The 19,762-nt window shown below is 42.7% G+C and overlaps 1 protein-coding gene and 1 long non-coding RNA gene across 2 annotated transcripts in view; one reads left to right on the plus strand and one right to left on the minus strand.

The window, feature by feature from the left end:
• cemip (cell migration inducing hyaluronidase 1) overlaps positions 1-6,118 on the minus strand; it is a 197,236-nt gene extending 191,118 nt beyond the window's left edge. The window contains exons 1-3 of the mRNA XM_088370826.1: positions 6,014-6,118; positions 1,172-5,843; positions 829-1,001 (exon numbers count right to left, since the gene is read on the minus strand). The gene's annotated coding sequence lies outside the window, so the exon portion shown is untranslated. The remainder of the gene's footprint in view (positions 1-828; positions 1,002-1,171; positions 5,844-6,013) is intronic.
• Positions 6,119-16,084: 9,966 nt separating this feature from the next.
• Positions 16,085-18,969, plus strand: LOC148400106 (uncharacterized). The gene is made up of 2 exons (XR_015857527.1): positions 16,085-16,918; positions 18,731-18,969. It is a non-coding gene; the product is annotated as an uncharacterized LOC148400106 (long non-coding RNA).
• The last annotated feature ends 793 nt before the right edge of the window (positions 18,970-19,762 follow it).

The raw sequence follows: 19,762 nt of genomic DNA on the forward strand, positions 1-19,762 counted from the left end.
GCATATACAACAAAAGCATATCCTTCATATCCAAAATCATTCTCAGAATGATGTAGTGGAAATTATGCACTTTACCTAGAAATGGGTGCAACACTAATCCAAGTCTCCTGTTTGCAAAAAGCTAACTAAATATATTATTCTAAGTATTTGTAGCAGAAGATTATTGGACAGTAATTAAATCATGACCATCTCCAAAAATCTATTTCCCCCACCAACCGTGAATAAAAACAGAATAAAAACCTTCTCGATACACATGGTTGGATGGGGTTTAGGCATAGCCAACCACACATCATAGTGTTATTGCAAGGCAAAATTTTAGCATAGGGACAAACAACTACACATTGTATCTGTTATCTCAAAAACATTTTCATTTCATGGATTATAAATCTGTGTTGTTTATTGTGAAAGTGTCCATAACGAGTGCTTTAATTTGTGTAAATTAAAGGAATTACTGGTCAAGTAAGACAGAGAGTAATTACATTACCCCAGCATTCCATTCCATTGTGAAACTCTTCTTGTTTATTGTCAGTATACTTTAGTCTAGCAAAATCATACATAATATTAACAAAGCTTACCATGATTGTGCAGATGGTCCACAAATGTTCTTACATTTTTAAAAATTGCATAGCCATTATGGACGAGTTGAAAATCTGGTCACGATTTCGATGAAATTGATGGTTATTTTGTTTGCATCAAGCTCTAATTTCACTCAGCAGATAAAGATAAGATATATATAATAGTGAACCACACTATTATAACAAGTGCAGCAGAATCAGAGAAATAATGCCCGACCGGGATCTGAAAAATTACTCTGCTTGAGCCAATTACCTGCTTATTTAATTACTGCACTGGTCTGTTGCATGTCTTTCAAAAGAAGCTATCCTGCCCTCCAAATATGTTGAATATCGGAAGACAGTAAGGTCAACCACTTTCACTCATCAAGACTCTGAAGGCCAGGTTGAAGGTTGACTCCAGGTTTAATAACAAGGGAAAGGGTGAAACTGGGAGAATACAAACCACATTGTATAATTAGTCATACGAACTAAATGAATTAAATCGATATGAAATCTCAATCATGCTTTTATCCTATCGTCTAACATCACAGAACACTATAATTTCAAAACTCAAAAGATCTATTTCGATCCATAGTAACTTAAACAAAGATACATACCAACGATGCCTTGTATAACACAAAATGTAGGTAGTAGTTTTGCCGAACTGCAGGAGAGAATAGAACAAGCAGCGTTCTCTTTCAACACTGTGGTGAAACATGCGCTTACTTCCTGATTCTAGTCATGTGACCTACTCTATATTTAACACTGATCACAGACTACAAAGACATGAAAGACATGACACTCCCCTTCTGGCATTTTGCCACAACCTTAAAGGTCCATTATACAGTTCTTACTGTTTCTTATCAGGGGCAAGAAGGAGGACCGTCTCGGAGACGGGATGCTGGTACAGTTTTGTCCCGCCCGTCTTGGAGACCTTGACCTCGACTTTACGTACCATGCCATCGTTGCTGGGGAAGACCTGAGCAATCAGTCCCAGAGCGCACTTTTTTCTCATGAGCTGATTGTCTTTGAGAAGGACAATGCTGAATGTCTGAGGTGGGAGCCTGCCACTTCTGTTGTGGCTGAAGTGATGCAAGGTATTGCTTCTTCCATCTATCCCAGGACGTTTGGGCCAGATGTTGTACTTGGCGCCACTAGGACTTGTGGAGGTTTTTGATCCAGTCACCGACTGGGGCTGAAGGTACACTCACCTTCTAGGTGAGGAGGGTTGCTGTAGTAAGAATGAAAGGATTGTCCGGGTCAGTAGACATTGGAATCAGAGGTCTGGTGTTGATGATCGCAGCGACCTCCGCCATCAGTGTGGAGAGTGCTTCGTGTGAGAGGCGTGTGGAACGTTGAACTTCCAGGCACATCCTTGGTCCAGGAGGAAGCGTGACGTTCAAGGGGATCTTCAACTCCTTACAAGCGCCGACAAAGTTGGTTCCTCGATCAGAACGGATGAGCTTCACAGGGCCCCTGACAGCAAGGAAACGCCGGAGGGCGTTGATGAAGCTGGAGGTGTCTAAGGACTCAATGACTTCGATGTGGACGGCTCGTACACTCATGCACGTAAATAACACTGCCCACCGCTTACTGTGAGCGAGGTCCCCTCTCGCACGGCGTGATGATACGGTCCATGGTCCGAACACATCGATGCCCATGTTTGTGAATGGAGGTTCGGTAGAGAGGCGGTCTGCCGGAAGGTCGGTCATCTTCTGTGTTTGGGGGGTGCCACGCAGTTTGCGACATGTGACTCACCCGTGGATCAGGCTGCTCACACGCCTTTTGCCGCCAATTATCCAGAAACCGGCGCCCCACACAGCGCCCTCAGTGAACAGTCCCTGATGTTTGGTCTTCTCATGGTGGTGTCGAACCAAGAATGTTGCTATGTTATGTTTGCCAGGTATGATGAGAGGGGGTTTCTCCTCTTGCTGGAGCTGTGCTTCTCTGACACGACCTCCAACCCTCAGCAGACCATCAGCGTCGATGAAGAAATCTAAGGTTTTGAGAGGGCTGTCTTTAGAAAGTTTCTCCTTCTTTCGCAGACAGGCGTACTCGTGAGGGTAGATCACCTCTTGAACAGCCCGGATGATGGTTCTTTTAGACTGAGAGAGTTCGTCGATTGAGATTGTTGCGTGGCAGTGATGCCAACCTTTGCAGCCACTGGCTTCAGTTGTCGAATTCTTCTGGAAACAACGTACAACATGGGTTAGGCGAGCTATGGCGTGGGTCAACGATGTCCAACTTGAAAACTTGGAGAAGCGCTGAGACCCGAGTTGTTTGCTCGACATGGTTGTGCTCATAGTCAACACTCGGGGACGGATGTCTGGATGTGATGAAGGATTCATCAGCTCGAAGGAGTCTTCTTCAGGCTGGACCTTAAGGGGCTGCTTCAAGAACGCAGGTCCAGACAGCCAGCTGGAGTCTGAGAGACGTGCAGCAGTAACGGACCTCGTGGCGATATCTGCAGGATTCAGTTCTGTATCTGCTGCCACTGCTCTTCATCCTCCTTCAGAGGAGGGGTCACTTCTGCGTGTTTGTTCCGAAAGACTGTCTCCATGAAGGTGAGGAAATGCTGTTGCATCGCTGGTTTCCTTTCCATGATGTTCAAGAACGAGAGGTCGTCAATGGAGGGAGCCACCTTATTATCATCCTTTGTTTGTTGAAACACTGTAGAACCCAGCTGGTCGGTTTCTCCGTTGCAGTTTCTCTGTCGACTGATCGGGGCCTTGGAATTGACTGTACCTCTCTTTCACCTGAAAGACGTTCGGGCAGGGTTCGAAGATGGAGGGGCGTTTCTGCTCTGTAGTCCGGGTACAGGGCATTTGTGGTGTTAAGCTTGTGAACCCCTCCCACACACACATTTCCGATGATCACCCATCCAAGGTCGAGTTTCTGGGTCTCTTGGACCGTTCACCTGCTTGCGGACTTTATGGGCCGTGATGATGTTGAAGGTGTTGAAGAAATCGGAACGAGCCAAGGATCTGTTGCTGTGTTCATCAATGATTGCGTAGACGTTTGTCGCTTTCTCACGATGGTTGACAGGGTAGATCCTGACAAGGCAGATTTTAGAGCATGATCTGTCGCTCTGATCGCCACCCCAGACATCGGTGCAATTGCTTGTGACCTCCGAAGGAGCTGTAGGGGCTAGCTCCCCGCCATGCTCTGTAGTGGGGGCTGGCTCCTTGGTCTGCGATATTGGTCCAGTGCAGAGTTATGTTTCTCACTCCCGCATTCAATACATATGGCTGTATACTTACAGTCCTGGGCCATGTGCTTAGTAGACGTGCAACATTTAAAGCAGATTCTGTGTTCTTTCAGGAACGCTCTCCTCTCCTCTATGGGTTTCTCCCGGAAAGCCCGACATTTCCTTAACAGGTGGGGCTTTCTGTGAATAGGGCACTGGCGATCGGGGCTCTCGGCTCCAGCGCTGCGCTCCGCAGCACCGACGTCCGCCTTGTGGACTGAGATCTCCCTTTGTGCATTTTCGTGTTCTTGCTTGGTTCAGGAATGTCCGTTTGGCTAATGGCCTTGAAGCTCAGGTCATTCATGATTTTAGCCTGATGGAAGATGAAGTCCACGAAAATTCTGAAGGGGGGGAATGAAACTCCATAACGTTGTTTGTAGCTGGATCCGTTAGTCCGCCACTTCTCTTGCAGGCTAAAGGGCAGCCTTTGAACCAGGGGACTTATTCCTCTGGCTGTGTCTAGGTACTGAAGGCCTGGAAGGGTTCCGTCTGCCTTGGCTGCTCTTAATTCCATCAAGAGGTCACTGAGCTCATGGAGCATTGCACAGTCTTTGTTGGTGATTTTTGGGAAATTGTTGATGCGTTGGAAAAGAGCCTCTTCAGGGGCTCCGTAGCATGCATCCAGTCTGTCCCATGTCATCTGGAGTCCTCGTTGGGGGTGATTGGCATTGACATCCCTGATACGCTTTGCATGCTCTCCCGAATCTTTCCCGAGCCACTTGACCAGTAGATCCATCTCCTCGCTGGGAGTGAGATTGAGTCCTCACACTGCGTTTTGAAAGGACAGTCGCCAAGCTCTGTAGCTTGCAGGCTTGTCGTTGAATTGAGTCATGCTTGTAGTGACCAGCTCGCGACGGGCGAAATATCTGACAACATCGTTGATACCTGATTGGTCGTGCTGGTTGCTTTGGGGTGTGTAGTTGGGCACGGTAGGACGTGATGGACCCCGGTATCGGGGTGTAGCTGTATATGTGCCCTGATGGCCCTGTGTACCTCTTGGAATAAGATATGTGATAGGGGCATGTTGTTGTGGCCAATGAGCTGGTAGTCTGTTCACTGGTGTATAGGTGAGGTTGGCATCGGCCGGACCATTCTCTGAAATAGGCCGTGGAGCTGTAATAGAGTTACCTATCATGGTATTTGCATGTAGATATGAATCGTCACCTTGCGGTGGAAGATAAGGTGCTGATGCAGACTCTACGTGTAGCCATCTTGCCTCGTCGTGAGAGTGTAGATGTGGTGCCATTGTTGGCTCTGTGAATCGCTCCAGGCTCGTCTTGAGAAAATGGTTGTGATGCCAAGGTTAGCTGAGTACGAGCTGAACAGGCTCATCCTGGGAGAGTACACGTGGTGGCGCTGGGGGCTCTGCGTATAGCTGGTTAGTGTCATTCTAAGTGAGAAGGTGCGGAGGCGGGTTGGATAATATGTTTAGCGGGTCCGTTTCGGTAGGAGCGTATTCTTCCCGCGCGACGGTTGAATACTCCTTGGACTGCTGAGCGACATATTCTCTGGTCCGTTCCAGTGGGTTAAAGGGATTCTCATTGAGTTGAATCTTCTTGCTATCTCGCTCACTACCGTTGATGCTAGCTGCTGCTTCTAGAGCCTCTGCCTTGGCCTCAGCCGCAGCCACGTTTTTCTCTAATGAGAGCTTCTTTATGCGTGCCACTAATTGTGCCTTTTCCATCTCCATGCATGCCTCTAATTGTGCCTTTTCCATTTTCAGAATCATTTCTTTATCTGTGAAGGAAAGCAGTACTTTCGCTGCCTCGGCTTCGGCGCGGGCCATGGCAGCAGCATTGCCAGAGGCTTTTGTAGAACGTGATTTGTAAGATCTAGACTTCAGTGACTGTTCTTTTTGTCCATCCATAATCTGAGTTTGGCGTTTAACTTTGTTACCTTCTGCGATGAAAACGTTTTACTATCCTGCCCTCCAAATATGTTGAGTATCCGAAGACAGTAAGCTCAACCACTTTCACTCATCAAGACTCTGAAGGCCAGGTTGAAGGTTGACTCCAGGTTTAATAACAAAGGAAAGGGTGAAACTGGGAGAATACAAACCACATTGTATAATCAGTCATACGAACTAAATGAATTAAATCGATATGAAATCTCAATCATGCTTTTATCCTATCGTCCAACATCACTGAAAACTATAATTTCAAAACTCAAAAGATCTATTTCGATCCATAATAACTTAAACAAAGATACATACCAACGATGCCTTGTATAACACAAAATGTAGGTAGTAGTTCTGCCGAACTGCAGGAGAGAATAGAACAAGCAGCGTTCTCTTTCAACACTGTGCTGAAACATGCACTTACTTCCTGATTCTAGTCAAGTGACCTCCTCTATCACTGTACACAGACTGCAAAGACATGAAAGACATGACAAACACTTTTTGAACTTCCGCTCATTATAAATGCAACAGCTTTATTCTCATACAAACCAAGATAAATGGCTGTTTAGGCTTAATGTTTCTGAGTCAAACAAACCAGATTACAGTTGAATGAAATGCCAGTTACCTAAAGTGAAAGCAGTAAAACAAAGTGAGCAATGGCTGTAATGGAAGCCCCCAAAAGTATCTGAATATGTTGGGTCTTTAATTTCACTGTTAGCTACATTCCAGCAGGTTTACACAAATATGAAGGTAACCTCCACAAAAACTCCACACAACTGTCCAGCGCGATGGCCCGCGAAGACAAATTTTGCATTGACTTTGTGTCATTACTAAAATTACAAATTGTCTTCACTTTAAAAAAAAGACATTGCTTGCAATTTTTATCACCATTTGTTTTTTTAGAATATTTGAACAGTTCTTACTAGTCTCTAATTTTAAAACTAGTTATTCATCAGTTTGTTTTGTAGCCTATACTGTATATAGAAGACATTGACGATCATAATGACCCTCCGAGGGAAACTATGACTACAATGCGGCCCGTGACAAAAAAGAGTTTGACACCCCTGTACATCCTCCAGGGAACATGATCTGGCATGCTAGCAAAAAGAGACATAGGCAAACAGCTCGATGAATTGTTGTCTGTCATGACCTTTGACTTGACCTTTAGGTTTTAGTTTGGCATTGGGTTTTGATCTGATTTAATTTCAGGATAGACGAAATTCTGTATTTTCCAGTTTCTTGTTGCCTGTTATCTGTGGTCCTTTTAAAAGACCAAATGTTAAGTAATTTCAGAAAATACCAAGTTTTATCATTTTCCGTCGTGTAAAGTAATTAAAGACAACACAAAAAATAAAGCATGAAAAAAATATTTCTTTGTATGTTTGACAGATGTTTTACCGAAGTGTTCGAGAGAAAAACAAAGTGGGATGTCATTTAGTCCACCTTTGCAGAGCTCAACAAGGAAAGTGTACAAGACAGTCATAAAGCGAAAGGGATATTTTAAACTTTTTCGTCATTTTTGATGTGAGTTTTACCGTTATAGCTTTTAAGCATTGTGTGTTTTCTTGTGTAGGATGTCCTACCTGCTTAAGAGGTTATTTCAATTGTTAGGACGTACTACCTGCTTGCATCTATGTGTAAATATTTTGTGAAGGGATTTTCTAAGAACGTTCTTACGTATGCATTCAAGCAAAAAAAATAAATAAATGAAAACGCATGGTAGTACTTGGGCTGTCAAATCAGTATTCTAAATATAACATTATACTTTCTGACTCTTTTAAATGGAAATATTTATCTTTAATAATTAACCATGATATGAATTTCAGGCCATATTGTTAGCCCTCAGTCTGTCTCTGAGTTGAGTGTAGTCATACAGCTTAATGTTTTTAGATGTAATTTTTGATCATGTTTATAAATGTTACTCAGCGCATTGTGAATCTTGCACTAAAACTAGATCAAGAACATCGTAAATCAAATCGAAATCGCAATACCTATCAAAAGAATACAAAAAAAATTCTTAAAATCGTTCAGTCTTTAGCTGCGCACGTCGTACCCTTGTTGAGCAATTCACATCTTGCAGCTGTTAGGATGGAATGTTTTTCTCTCAGAAGGGACACCGCGTTCAGAGATGTTCAGACATCGCTGCACACTGTCTCCTTTCAAGGACACAATCCACACACACCCAGTTTTCATATCTTTTCTTATCACATAGTATAGTGGTGTGAAAAAGTGTTTGACCTCTCTGCTCTTTTTTTTTGCATATTTGTCACACAAATATATCCCTTAATCAAATACATCAAAAAATAAGTCAAAAACAGTAAACACAAATTGCTTTTTTTTAAAATAAAGGATTATATTATTGAGCGGGGTGTGGGATGCAATAAAAACGTATGAGTGTGACAAAGTAATTGCCCCTAAACCTAATAAGGGGTTGGGTCATTCTCAGCAGCAATAACTAAAATCATGAAATCAAGCGTTTTCTATAACTGGAAATGATTCTTTCCCATCTCTGTGGAGACATTTTGGCCCACTCTTTAGTGAAGAATTGCTTTAATTCAGCAACACTGGAGGCTTTTTGAGCATGAATGGCCCTTTAAAGATCATGCCACACAGCATTTCAATCAGACTGGATTTCAACGAGGCCACTCTTAAACCGTCATTTTGAATTACTGATGTGTTTTTGATTGTTGTTGTGATGCAGAACCCAAAATCACTTCAGCTTGAGGTCAAAATGATGACCAAAAATTCTCCTTTAGGATTTTCTGGTAAAGAGCAAAATTAATGGTTCTACCAATCACACCAAGTCATCCAGGTCCTGAAGTATCAAACCAGCTTCAGACCATCAAACCATCACCAAGAGGAAAAAAAAAAAATATCAATGTGTATAACAAACATTGTGGAAGAAGCGACAGTACACTTGATAACAAGTTTGAATGGTTTTTATGGTATATTGTAGGGGTTAGGGTTAGGATATGTCTTGAAATAATAGGGAATAATATGTAGGAATATTAATAGCAATAAGAAAGAAAAAAACGCTAAGTTGGACTAATGTAACAAAGTTTGGATGATGTTCTGATTAGTCTGCGTGCTGAATTTAGGACCAACTACAAACAGTGAAAAGAGACATTAAGTCCAACTGTGGGAGAATGTACAGGTATGTTAGGATTACAAATTCCCAGTGTTGTACCGGAACGCATTCAATGAACAAAGGTTCGTAGCGCATTTTTGCTTCGTGAACACTTTTATGAACATGCTCATTCTGGGGCCAATAAACGGTTTGGAACAGAAGTTCACTTTAGTTCAAGGCTGCTAAGTTTTCTCTTAGACTTCATAACAAAACTCTGCTAAACACACTATCAACCAGGCTTAATGAGGCGAGAGAAAAAGGACTGGCAACAACGGCCACAAACAGTCGCACGGCCCGTGTTATCAAAATGCGACGTGTACATGGAGGAGCAAACAAAACATGATGACGCTTCAGTCAATGTAAACTCATATGTTGCGCGACAAGCAGCTCCACTCGCCCTTTCTTGTCAAACAGCAACGTAAGGTATCATCTATAAGAGCATTCAGGAATTCTAGGAGTCAATGTAGTGCTCTCAATGGCGTTTAAACACAAATTACTTGTAATGAGATTGTTTGTTGTTGTTTTATTAATTTATTTGGGCTGTGCACCTTTACCGTTGCACTTATATGTCCAAGTTCTTTCAGCAAACAAGTTAAGAAATAATACATTCACTAAAAATGAAAAGTTACTTAAACAAATATAATGTTACTTTAATTTTTTTTGAATACTTCATTTGTACATCCTTTGTTTCCTACCTCAGTCTGGCACCTACAGCAGATGGTTCATTAAAGAAAAGACAGTAGAAGCAATTGTCTCTTGTATTTGAGATTGTGGGGTGATAGTAGCACCTGGATACTAGTGTAAATGGAATGGGTGGAAACAATGAAAAAATGCCAATATGCCAGAGGGTAACATCTTGCAGGAACCTTTCTTTTTGATTGGGGGGGAAACTATGAACTTTTCATTTTTGGAACGATGAACTTCAATTACAAACTGAAGAAGTTCATTTTAAAATTTGTGAACTTAACTTTGAACTACTAGTTTGTGTAGAAAATGAACTTTGCCAACACTGCCAATTCCAAACCAGTGGAGGACACTAACAAACGGACAGACTGACAAAGTTGACAAAAGACTGTGTGCATTTGGTTTATTACCGTATTGGCCCGAATATAAGACGACCCTGATTATAAGACGACCTCCTCTTTTTCAAGACTCGTTTGAAATAAGACTTTTTGAACACCAAATTTAATTTTTTACAAAAAATGATTACATCTGAAACAAATGATTATATCAATATATTCAAGAAAAAAAGCTTGTTATTTTGCCTTGTTCAAATCATGCAAAAACTGTCTATCACATCTTAATATCTTAATATCATTTAAATGTGTAAACTAAAGTGTAATCACATTTGTAAATGAATGGCTTCTGGTTTTTGAAATATAAATAAAGTACCGTAATTTTCGGACTATAACTCGCGTTTTTTTTTTTTATAGTTTGGGTGGGGGGGCGACATATACTGAGGAGCGACTTATATGTGAATTTTTTCAACAATTAAAAAAAAAAAAGTGAAACCATGATAGACAAACCGCGATGTAGCAAGGGATTACTGTAATTTGAATTTCAAGTGACTTCAGCAGCGCGGCGCAGTGGTTGTTTACATAAAGGACAAAGATTCGATCACGGGATGACGGAGATGACGAAGGGCCCCACATACTACCGGCATCATTAGCGGCTTTGTTTGTAAGTGACACGGAGGACGAAGAGTTTGAAGGATTTAATGATTTGGAGTGACACAGGAGGTTTGAAAAACTATTATGGCTTTTACGCACGCCCGGTGCTACTCTACAGAGCTCTCTTTCACCTCCGTGGATGGAAGTCGGGGGCCGGCGCTCGGCCGGGTGGCTGTCCGGTGACGGTGGATGGGGGTCGGACATGGCTTTTACGCACGCCCGGTTCTACTCTACGGAGCTCTCTTTCACCTCCATGGATGGAAGTCGGGGGCTGGTGCTCGGCCGGGTGGCTGTCCGGGGACGGTGGATGGAGCTCGGACATGGCTTTTACGCACGCCCGGTCCTATTCTATGGAGCTCTCTTCCACCTCCGTGGCTGGAAGTGCCACCTCCGGGGATGGAAGTCCATCCCGCCACACGCCTGGAAGTCGACGCCGGCGCTTGGGGCCGTGTGGTGGTGAACTATTTATGTTATAGTTATTTGATATATTTTATTTCGTGTAGCAAGTTGTATATGTTTTTATCGTTACAGTTCAGTAGTTGTTGGCTCGTTGACCTCTTGTTTTGTTAAATAAAGACCCGTTTACCAAACCCACGTCTTTCCTTGTACTTTGTTAACGCTACGATATAGTTATATACTAGATCTGTGGGATAATGACGAGGCTGATGTCAGGGCGCACGCGCTGCGTTGTTGACAAAGGACGAGGAATTTGATCGATGGATTTAATGATTTGGAGTGACACAGATGCTTTGATAATATTATTGCTTATATAATAGTTATTTGATATATCATTTGTATATCATTATATGGGCCTGTGGAATATTTTGAAGTGCAAGTGCTGTCAGCGGCGCGCACCCATTGTTGACATAAAGGACGATCGATGGATTTAATGAGTTGCAGTGACACAGATGGTTTTATAAACGTGTTATTTATGTAATAGTTATTTGAATAACTCTGAATGTTACATCAGGCCCGTTCTCAGCTCTTCGTTTGTGTTTATGTCACGTTAGCATACCTATCGTTTAGCGTGTTGGTGCTCGTTCATGTCTTTTCTTGGTGTTGGATTTTGTCAAATAAATTTCCCCCAAAATGTGACTTATACTCCGGAGCGACTTATATAAGTTTTTTTTTCACGTTATTGCGCATTTTATGGCTAATGCGACCTATATTCCGGAGCGACTTTTAGTCCGAAAAATACGGTACACGCGGAAGTACACGCCAAAACATGTCAGGTAAATCAACCTAAATAATTTGTCTGTGAGAAAAGAACCAGTAAAATAATTTATAAGTGAAGACAAAATGAACGTAGTACAACTATTATGAGAAACCTACGGAGAGAAATGTGTCAAGGAATTTCGCCTCCTGGAAAAGCTGACGAAGAAACGGGCTCGCTACAGGATTCACCTGAGGTTCAACCTACGCTGCCGGGATGAAGAGGTAATGCCGGCCAGTCTGACAGTCAAGAACCCGATCCAAACCAGGAACGCGGAGAGGATTATCAGGAGAGTGCGGATGATTCTGGTCAAAGAACGGATACGATACACAACCAACAAAAACTCAAAAACATCAACAGCGAACTACAGCGACTGACGGAGCAGTTCAAACACCGGTATTCCCTGGACAATAACATGGCAACAACACTACATGGGCACTTAGATAGCATACACGAACAGGAATTTACCACCACAAAAAACCGACAGATCCGAAAATTAGACAAACTCATCGCACAAAAAAAGAAGACACGACCGGACCACACCTACATCAACAACAAATGGATTCACAACATGTCACGTCACAAACTCACACAGGCAGAGCGCAGCATACTGGCGAAAGGACTCAACTACGCGATCACACCCAAAAACATATCCCACGAGGATTTCATGTTAGCCACAGAGTTGGCATGCGAAAAAAATACACAATCCAGGACAGAAAGCAGCACTACGTAATGAAATTGCAGGTATACAAAGAACGGCTAAATCACCACCCAGCAATATTACTAAACAGGAAGCAAGAGCAATGAATACACTAGCAAAAAATAAAGACATCACAATCCTCCCAGCAGACGAAGGCAGAACAACAGTAATCATGGACACAGACACTTACGAAGAACAGATGCGAAAGTTACTACGGGACGTAGTGGTAAAAAAAGACCCAACAGAAGACAAGAAAAATAAACTCAAAGCATTACTTAAACCACTACTTATTAAAATAAAATAGACAAACAGTCATACAATCACTTAGTACCCACAGGATCTATGGCATGCCAAAAATCCATAAACCGGCTACACCTCTCTGCCCCATTGTCGACAGCATATGATTAGTTACCTACAACCTTTCAAAAGCACTCACAGAAATAATAAAACCACTACTAGGACTCACAGATCAACACTGCAAAAACTCAAAACAACTCGCCACAGAACTCACCCACATAAAAGTATAGAAAGATGAAATTCATTCTAGTCATTTCACTCTTGACAAAAACACCCACACAGGCCACAGTACATGACAGATTATTAGCAGACAGGACACTCAAAAAACGCACAAATTTAACAGTACAGGACATCACTCAACTACTCCATTTCATCGCCACTTCCACATACTTCCAATACAGAAACACGATTTACAGACAAAAAAAAGGATTCCCCATGGGAGACCCATTGTCTGCCATCATGTGCAGCTTTTTCATGGAGAACTTACAAAACGCACTCTCAACAGCCCCAGACATATACAAACCCACATTATGGAAATGCTACGTAGATGACATTTTGGAAAAAGTAAAAACAGGACATTCACAACACCTCACAGACCATCTCAACACGATAGACACCACCGGCAATATCAAATTCACCCACAAAGACGAAATAGATAGATCCATAGCCTTTCTAGACATTAACATACACGACACAGACAACAGAGATATCAAAATAAAAGTACACAGAAAACCCACGCACACCGACCAATACCTCCTCTGGACATCTGAACACTCCACTATACATAAACTGTCTGTAGTCGGAACATTACACGAACACACAACGAAAATCATGAACCCGGAGGACAGAACACGGGAAGAAAAACACATACAACACGCACTTAAAAGATGTCAGCATCCACAATGGGCAATAACTAAAGGTGCAGGACAGGTCAAAAACAACACAACACAGGGGGGGGGAAGAAAAAACAAACAAGTAAACAAGAACACAGACGAATGGTGACGTTGCCGTACGTGAGAGGGATTACGGAACGCATCCAAAGAACTATGAGAAAATACAACATTAACACACCGGTCAAACCACACACAACACTACAGATACTGGTTCACCCAAAGGACAGAAACCACCCGGAAAACAAATGCAACTCCATATACGAGATCCCATGCAAATCATGCAATAAATCATACATCGGGGAGACAGGGAGGAATTTTATTACAAGAAAAACAGAACACAAGAGGGAGTGTAAGAAGGAGACAGCAACAAGAGCAATAAAACAACAAGCAGAACAGGAACGCTACAAGTCAGCCATCACCGACCACTGCAAAAGAGAGAATCACATCATGGACTGGGAAAAGGCCAGAGTCATCAGCACAGAAGAAAACAAACATCAGGGTTGGATCAGGGAGGCCATCGAGATCCGCAAGCGGGGCCCGAGGACCATCAACAGAGACAAGGGAGCTTTTATGCTGTCTACCACCTGGAGCAGCATTCTGGAGGGGTGAACGGACAGCAGAGGGCGTGACTCACCTGTCAAATCTGACAGGTGAGCCACGCCTTCATTCATCAGCTGATAAAGACGCGTTACAACTACACCAGTGGCACTCTGATGAAGGCGGAAGTACACGCCGAAACATGTCAGGTAAATCAACCTAAATAATTTGTCTGTGATAAAAGAACGAGTAAAATAATGTAAATAAACCAATCTACTGTGATAAAACAACAAAATTGCAATAACTGCATTAACCATCAAAGTGAAGTCTAACTGTAACTATTGTCTTGAAAAAAATCTGAATAAGGAAAAACATTGCAATGAAATAATGCAAACTGCTACTGCTATTGTTGGGGAGCCTGAGGACTGTATAGGGGGTTGGCTCGGATGGTTATGCCCTTTTCGCCCCCGGGTGTCGGTCAGAACACAGAAGGGAAGACGTGGTTCAGTTTTGATTGCTTTACTTAATTATTGGCAAAAAAGTAACAAGCACTGTGGCTCATAGGGGCATACAGGCAAACTGGCAAAAGGGTATAGGCACACGTTTGGCCGTAAGGATATGAGAGCAGGTGTGTGTAGTGTACATGGGTGAGTCTTTCGGTGTGAATGTGATTCTTGTGTGTGTGATTATTGCATGAAGGTTGTGTGGGGTGTTTGGGGTGTGTGTGTGTGTGTGTGTGTGTGTGCGTGTGTGCGCGTGTGTGTGTGTGCGTGTGCGTGTGCGTGTGTGTGTGTGTGTGTGTGTGTGTGCGTGTGTGTGTGTGCGTGTGCGTGTGTGTGCTGTGTGTGCGTGTGTGTGCTGTGTGTGTGTGCGTGTGTGTGGTGTGTGTGTGTGTGTGGTTCTGCAACAGACAGAAATACACCACGTAAGTCAATGCTTAACTTCTGACGTCACACAACACTAGTAGACGGCACACATTACATAACTAACTGCGCGTAACGGTTCCGCTATATCAAATAACCATGAATCTAATACTCTTGGCAACACACCAAACAAAAGTCATCGAGACATCAAAATACATTTGCTGGCGACCGTTAGTCGCTGTGCCACCGCATAAAGGCTACTCGCGATGCGAGGCAAACTTAAAGGAGCGCGCCGGAGCTGTCAATCAAACGGCGCGCACACGAAGCAAATTGCGATCGGACAAACGGCACAATAGTGGACAGTAGTAACAATGAAATGTATATACTCACTTTGTGTCAAAGACTCACACGATCATAGCAACATACTCATACCGGCAACCTTTAACTTACCACTGCACACAAGTGAATGGGTATAATGTCTAGACCCCGAATGTAAGACGACCCCCACTTTTTCAGTCTTATTTCAATGCAAAAATACTCCTCTTATATCGGGCCAATACGGTAAATAAATAGCGATCATCCATCTTCTATCATTTATCCAGAGTCGGGTTGCGGGGACAGCAGCTTCAACTGGGAAACCCAGACTTCCCACTCCCTTGCCATTTCATCCAGCTCATCCTGGGGGTGTTCCCAAGGCAGCTGGGCGACATAGTCCCTCCAGCGTGTCCTGGGTCATCCCCCAGGACATCCCCCTGGGCCTCCTTCCAGTGAGACATGCCCGGAACACCTCACCAGGGAAGTGTCCAGGAGGCATACTAATTAGATGCCCAAGCTACCGTATTTTCCGGACTATAAGTCGCTCCGGAGTATAAGTCGCACCAGCCATAAAATGCACCAAAAAGTGAAAAAACCATATATAAGTCGCTCCGGAGTATAAGTCGCATTTTGGGGGCAATTTATTCGACAAAATCCCACACCAAAACGAACGAGCAACAACAGGCTAAACGATAGCAACAACAGGCTAAACGATAGGTATGCTAACGTGACAAACACAAACAAAGAGCTGAGAACGGGCCTGACGTAACATATAGAGTGATTAAGGACAGCTATTACATGAATAACATGTTTATAAAACCATCAGTGTCACTCCAATTCATTAAATAGCAACAACAGGCTAAACGATAGGTATGCTAACGTGACAAACTCAAACAAAGAGCTGAGAACGGGCCTGACGTAACATATAGAGTGATTAAGGACAACTATTACATGAATAACATGTTTATAAAACCATCGGTGTCACTCCAATTCATTAAATAGCAACAACAGGCTAAACGATAGGTATGCTAACGTGACAAACACAAACAAAGAGCTGAGAACGGGCCTGACGTAACATATAGAGTGATTAAGGACAACTATTACATGAATAACATGTTTATAAAACCATCGGTGTCACTCCAATTCATTAAATCCATCGATCGTTCTTTGTCAACAATGGGTGCGCACGGCTGAGGGCGCTTGCACTTCAAAATATTCCACAGGCTCATATAACGATAAACTATATTTCAAATAACTATAATACAAGCCAAAAATATTATCAAACCATCCGTGCACTTTAATTCCATTAAATCCATCGATCAAATTCCTCGTCCTTTGTCAACATCGCCGCGCGTGCGCCCTGACGTCAGCCTCGTCTTTATTCCACAGATCTACTATATAACTATATTGTAGCGTTAACAAATTACAAGGATAGACGTGGGTTTGGTAAACGGCTCTTTATTAAACAAAACAAACTTCCAAGCGTGTGGCGGCGTGGACTTCCAGACAGACCGGGCGTGCGTAATGGCCATGTCCGAGCCCCGCGCACCGTTCGCGGACAGCCACTCGGCCGGGCGCCGGCCCCCGACTAAGCGGAGACCGGGCGTGCGTAAAAGCCATAATAGTTTTTCAAACCTTCTATGTCACTCCAAATCCTTAATTCCTTCAAACTCTTTGTCCTCCGTGTCACTTAGAAATGATCACTGCTAATGATCGTCCTTGTGTGGGCACTTTGTATGTAAACAACCGGCGCGCCGCGCTACTGACGTCACTTGAAATAGTAATCCATTGGTACATCACGGTTCTCCAAACTTTGTTTCTGCTGCTCGATTACTGTTTTCAGCTGCATATTTTACAACTTGAAGTTTGTAACCTGCAAAATATGAGTTTCTTTTTGGTGCCATTTTTCTTAAACCCACCCAGTTGATGAGTCACGGCCAACGGTAAAATTTAGAGCGCCCTCATCCAGTTTCGTCTGAAAATATAATTTTTTTGGGTTGTTTTATCAAAGTCAAAGTCTGCTTTATCGTCGATTTTTTTTTTTTTTATATACTAAGACACAAAAAGAGATTGAAATTACGTTTACACTATCCCTCGGTGAGATAGTACACATATGCATACAAGCAACACAAAAAAAAAACCAAGAAGGCACTAACAATGAATAAATAAGAGTGTTGAATAAATGATAAATAAACAAATAATAATAAATAATAATAATAAATATAAGAGGAGCAAAAATGGAGCAAGTGTACATACAGCAGACAGTGGACTTGGATATGGTGCTTTAAAGTGTTAATTGCTTTATTTGATGTTTTCTCTATTTTTTATGTTTTGAATATGTTCAAGATAAAGATATAAAAGCATGTGAAGTGATCAACTATACTAAAAATAACATGGGAAGTGGTCAACTATACTTGTAAGTGATGTCTTAATGATCAAGTAAAAATTTGTGAAAAAAAACATATATAAGTCGCTCCTGAGTATAAGTCGCCCCCCCACCCAAACTATGAAAAAAACCGCGACTTATAGTCCGGAAATTACGGTACTTCATCTGGTTCCTCTCAATGCAGACGAGCAGCAGCTTGACTCTGAGTCCCTCCCGAATGACCAAGCTTCTCACCTCATCTCTAAGGGAGAGCCCGGACACTCTGCAGAGGAAATTTATTCCGGCCGCTTGTATCTGGGATCTCGTTCTTTTGATCAAGACCAACAGCTTGGGGAGGGTAGGAACATAGAATGAGCGGTTAATCGAGAGCTTCGCCTTTCAGCTTGGCCTCTTCTTCACCATGACAGTCACGTACAGAGTCTGTATCACAGTAGAAACTGCACCAATCCGCCTGTTGATCTCACCCTCCATCTTTCCCTCACTCGTGAACAAGACCCAAAAATACTTGAAGTCTTCCACTTGCGGCAGAATCTCATCCTGACCCGAAGACGGCATTCTACCGTTTTCTGACTATGGTCTCAGATTTGGAGGTGCTGATTTTCATCCCAACCGCAACACACTCGGCCACGAACCGGTCGAGAATGAAGAAGCCACATTAAAAGCAAAAAGTAGAGATGCGTTTCTGAGGTTGCCAAACCTGACCCCACAAGGCCACAGCTGCGCCCAGAAATTTTGTCCATGAAAGTTATGAGCAGAATCAGTGACAAAGGGCAGCCTTAGTGGAGTCTAACCATCACCCGAAAGAAATCCATTATATATTAGATTAGATTAGATTAGATAAAGAAAAGTATACAATAGAGAAAGCTTTGTATGTATCAGCATCTGTATGTCTTAGAATTATTCAAACATGCTTGTGAGTATGCGTCGAACACAAACATTTTTACAAATGATGTCTGGTGATACAATTTTCACCATGTTGCAACCCGCTAATGTTGCTCTCTATGTAACGTCGATATCTCATTCGACCGCAGACGGAGCTGGCGAGAGCTTGCGCAGTCCTGATCCACGCCTGACGGCCATCAGTGCGGCTATCAACAGCATGTGGCCCCTTCTCCTGAGCCTCTCACGCAGGGCGCCTGTGGACAAAACACACCGTTGTACTTAATACAATAAAATATCAATGATGCTTTTGCACATAAATTTTAAAAAAAAATCAGTCACCCGACTGTAAAAACACCCTGTAGAAAAATAAAGTTTTCCAATGAACACACTCCAGGCTTCAGTCACATTGATTGTTGATGCCCCGAAGCCCTGGTTTAAAAGACGCTCATATGCAAATGCAGCATTTGACAATGGTCCGTGACAGGTCCCGGTTTGCTTCCACATCAAAACATCAATTGTTCCTCGACAGGGCCGCTGGAGTTTACCTCTAGGTTTGTAGATTCTTCGATTTAAAAGTTAATTATTATGTATTATGAAAGCTTCCACATTAATTTCTCATTCATGCTGTGATCCATGGCAAAATAGGAAGGCCCAGAGAAGAACATCTAATCAGTTTTAGGATGAGCGCTGGATAATATTTTATAAACACCGGAATAAACCACTTGGATTTTAATCTACCCTTGGCCCGCATCTACCCATGCAAAGCGAGATCCTGGTTTAAGTACTTCAAACATTTTGGCCTTTTAATGTTGCTAATAAAAGGTGAATGTGTTGCTTTTGTAAACGTTTGGCAGCCACTGAATGGTGTAGATATTTTGATATTTGCACTTCACCACTTTAATCACATTGGGTTTATCAGCTGTTGGACTATAACTTTTATATGGACGACGGACGGAAGGATGTACTGATGAAGTTAGCCCTTTTAAATTGATGAAGACGGACGGACAGACAATTATATTTTGAATAAGGACAGACGCACAAGGACGAAAATGGTGGACAAAGCACTGAGGGCGGAGTGGCAAAATTTCCTTAAGTGTCCACCTCTGGTATTTGTTATGCACAATCTGTGACCTGCACAGAAGTGTAATAACAGAACACCACTTGGAGTCTGGTTGCGGGGA

The sequence above is a fragment of the Syngnathus floridae genome, chromosome 3 (genome assembly GCF_059516105.1).
Source record: "Syngnathus floridae isolate MCC-2025c chromosome 3, RoL_Sflo_1.0, whole genome shotgun sequence".
Classification (NCBI taxonomy): Eukaryota; Metazoa; Chordata; class Actinopteri; order Syngnathiformes; family Syngnathidae; genus Syngnathus; species Syngnathus floridae.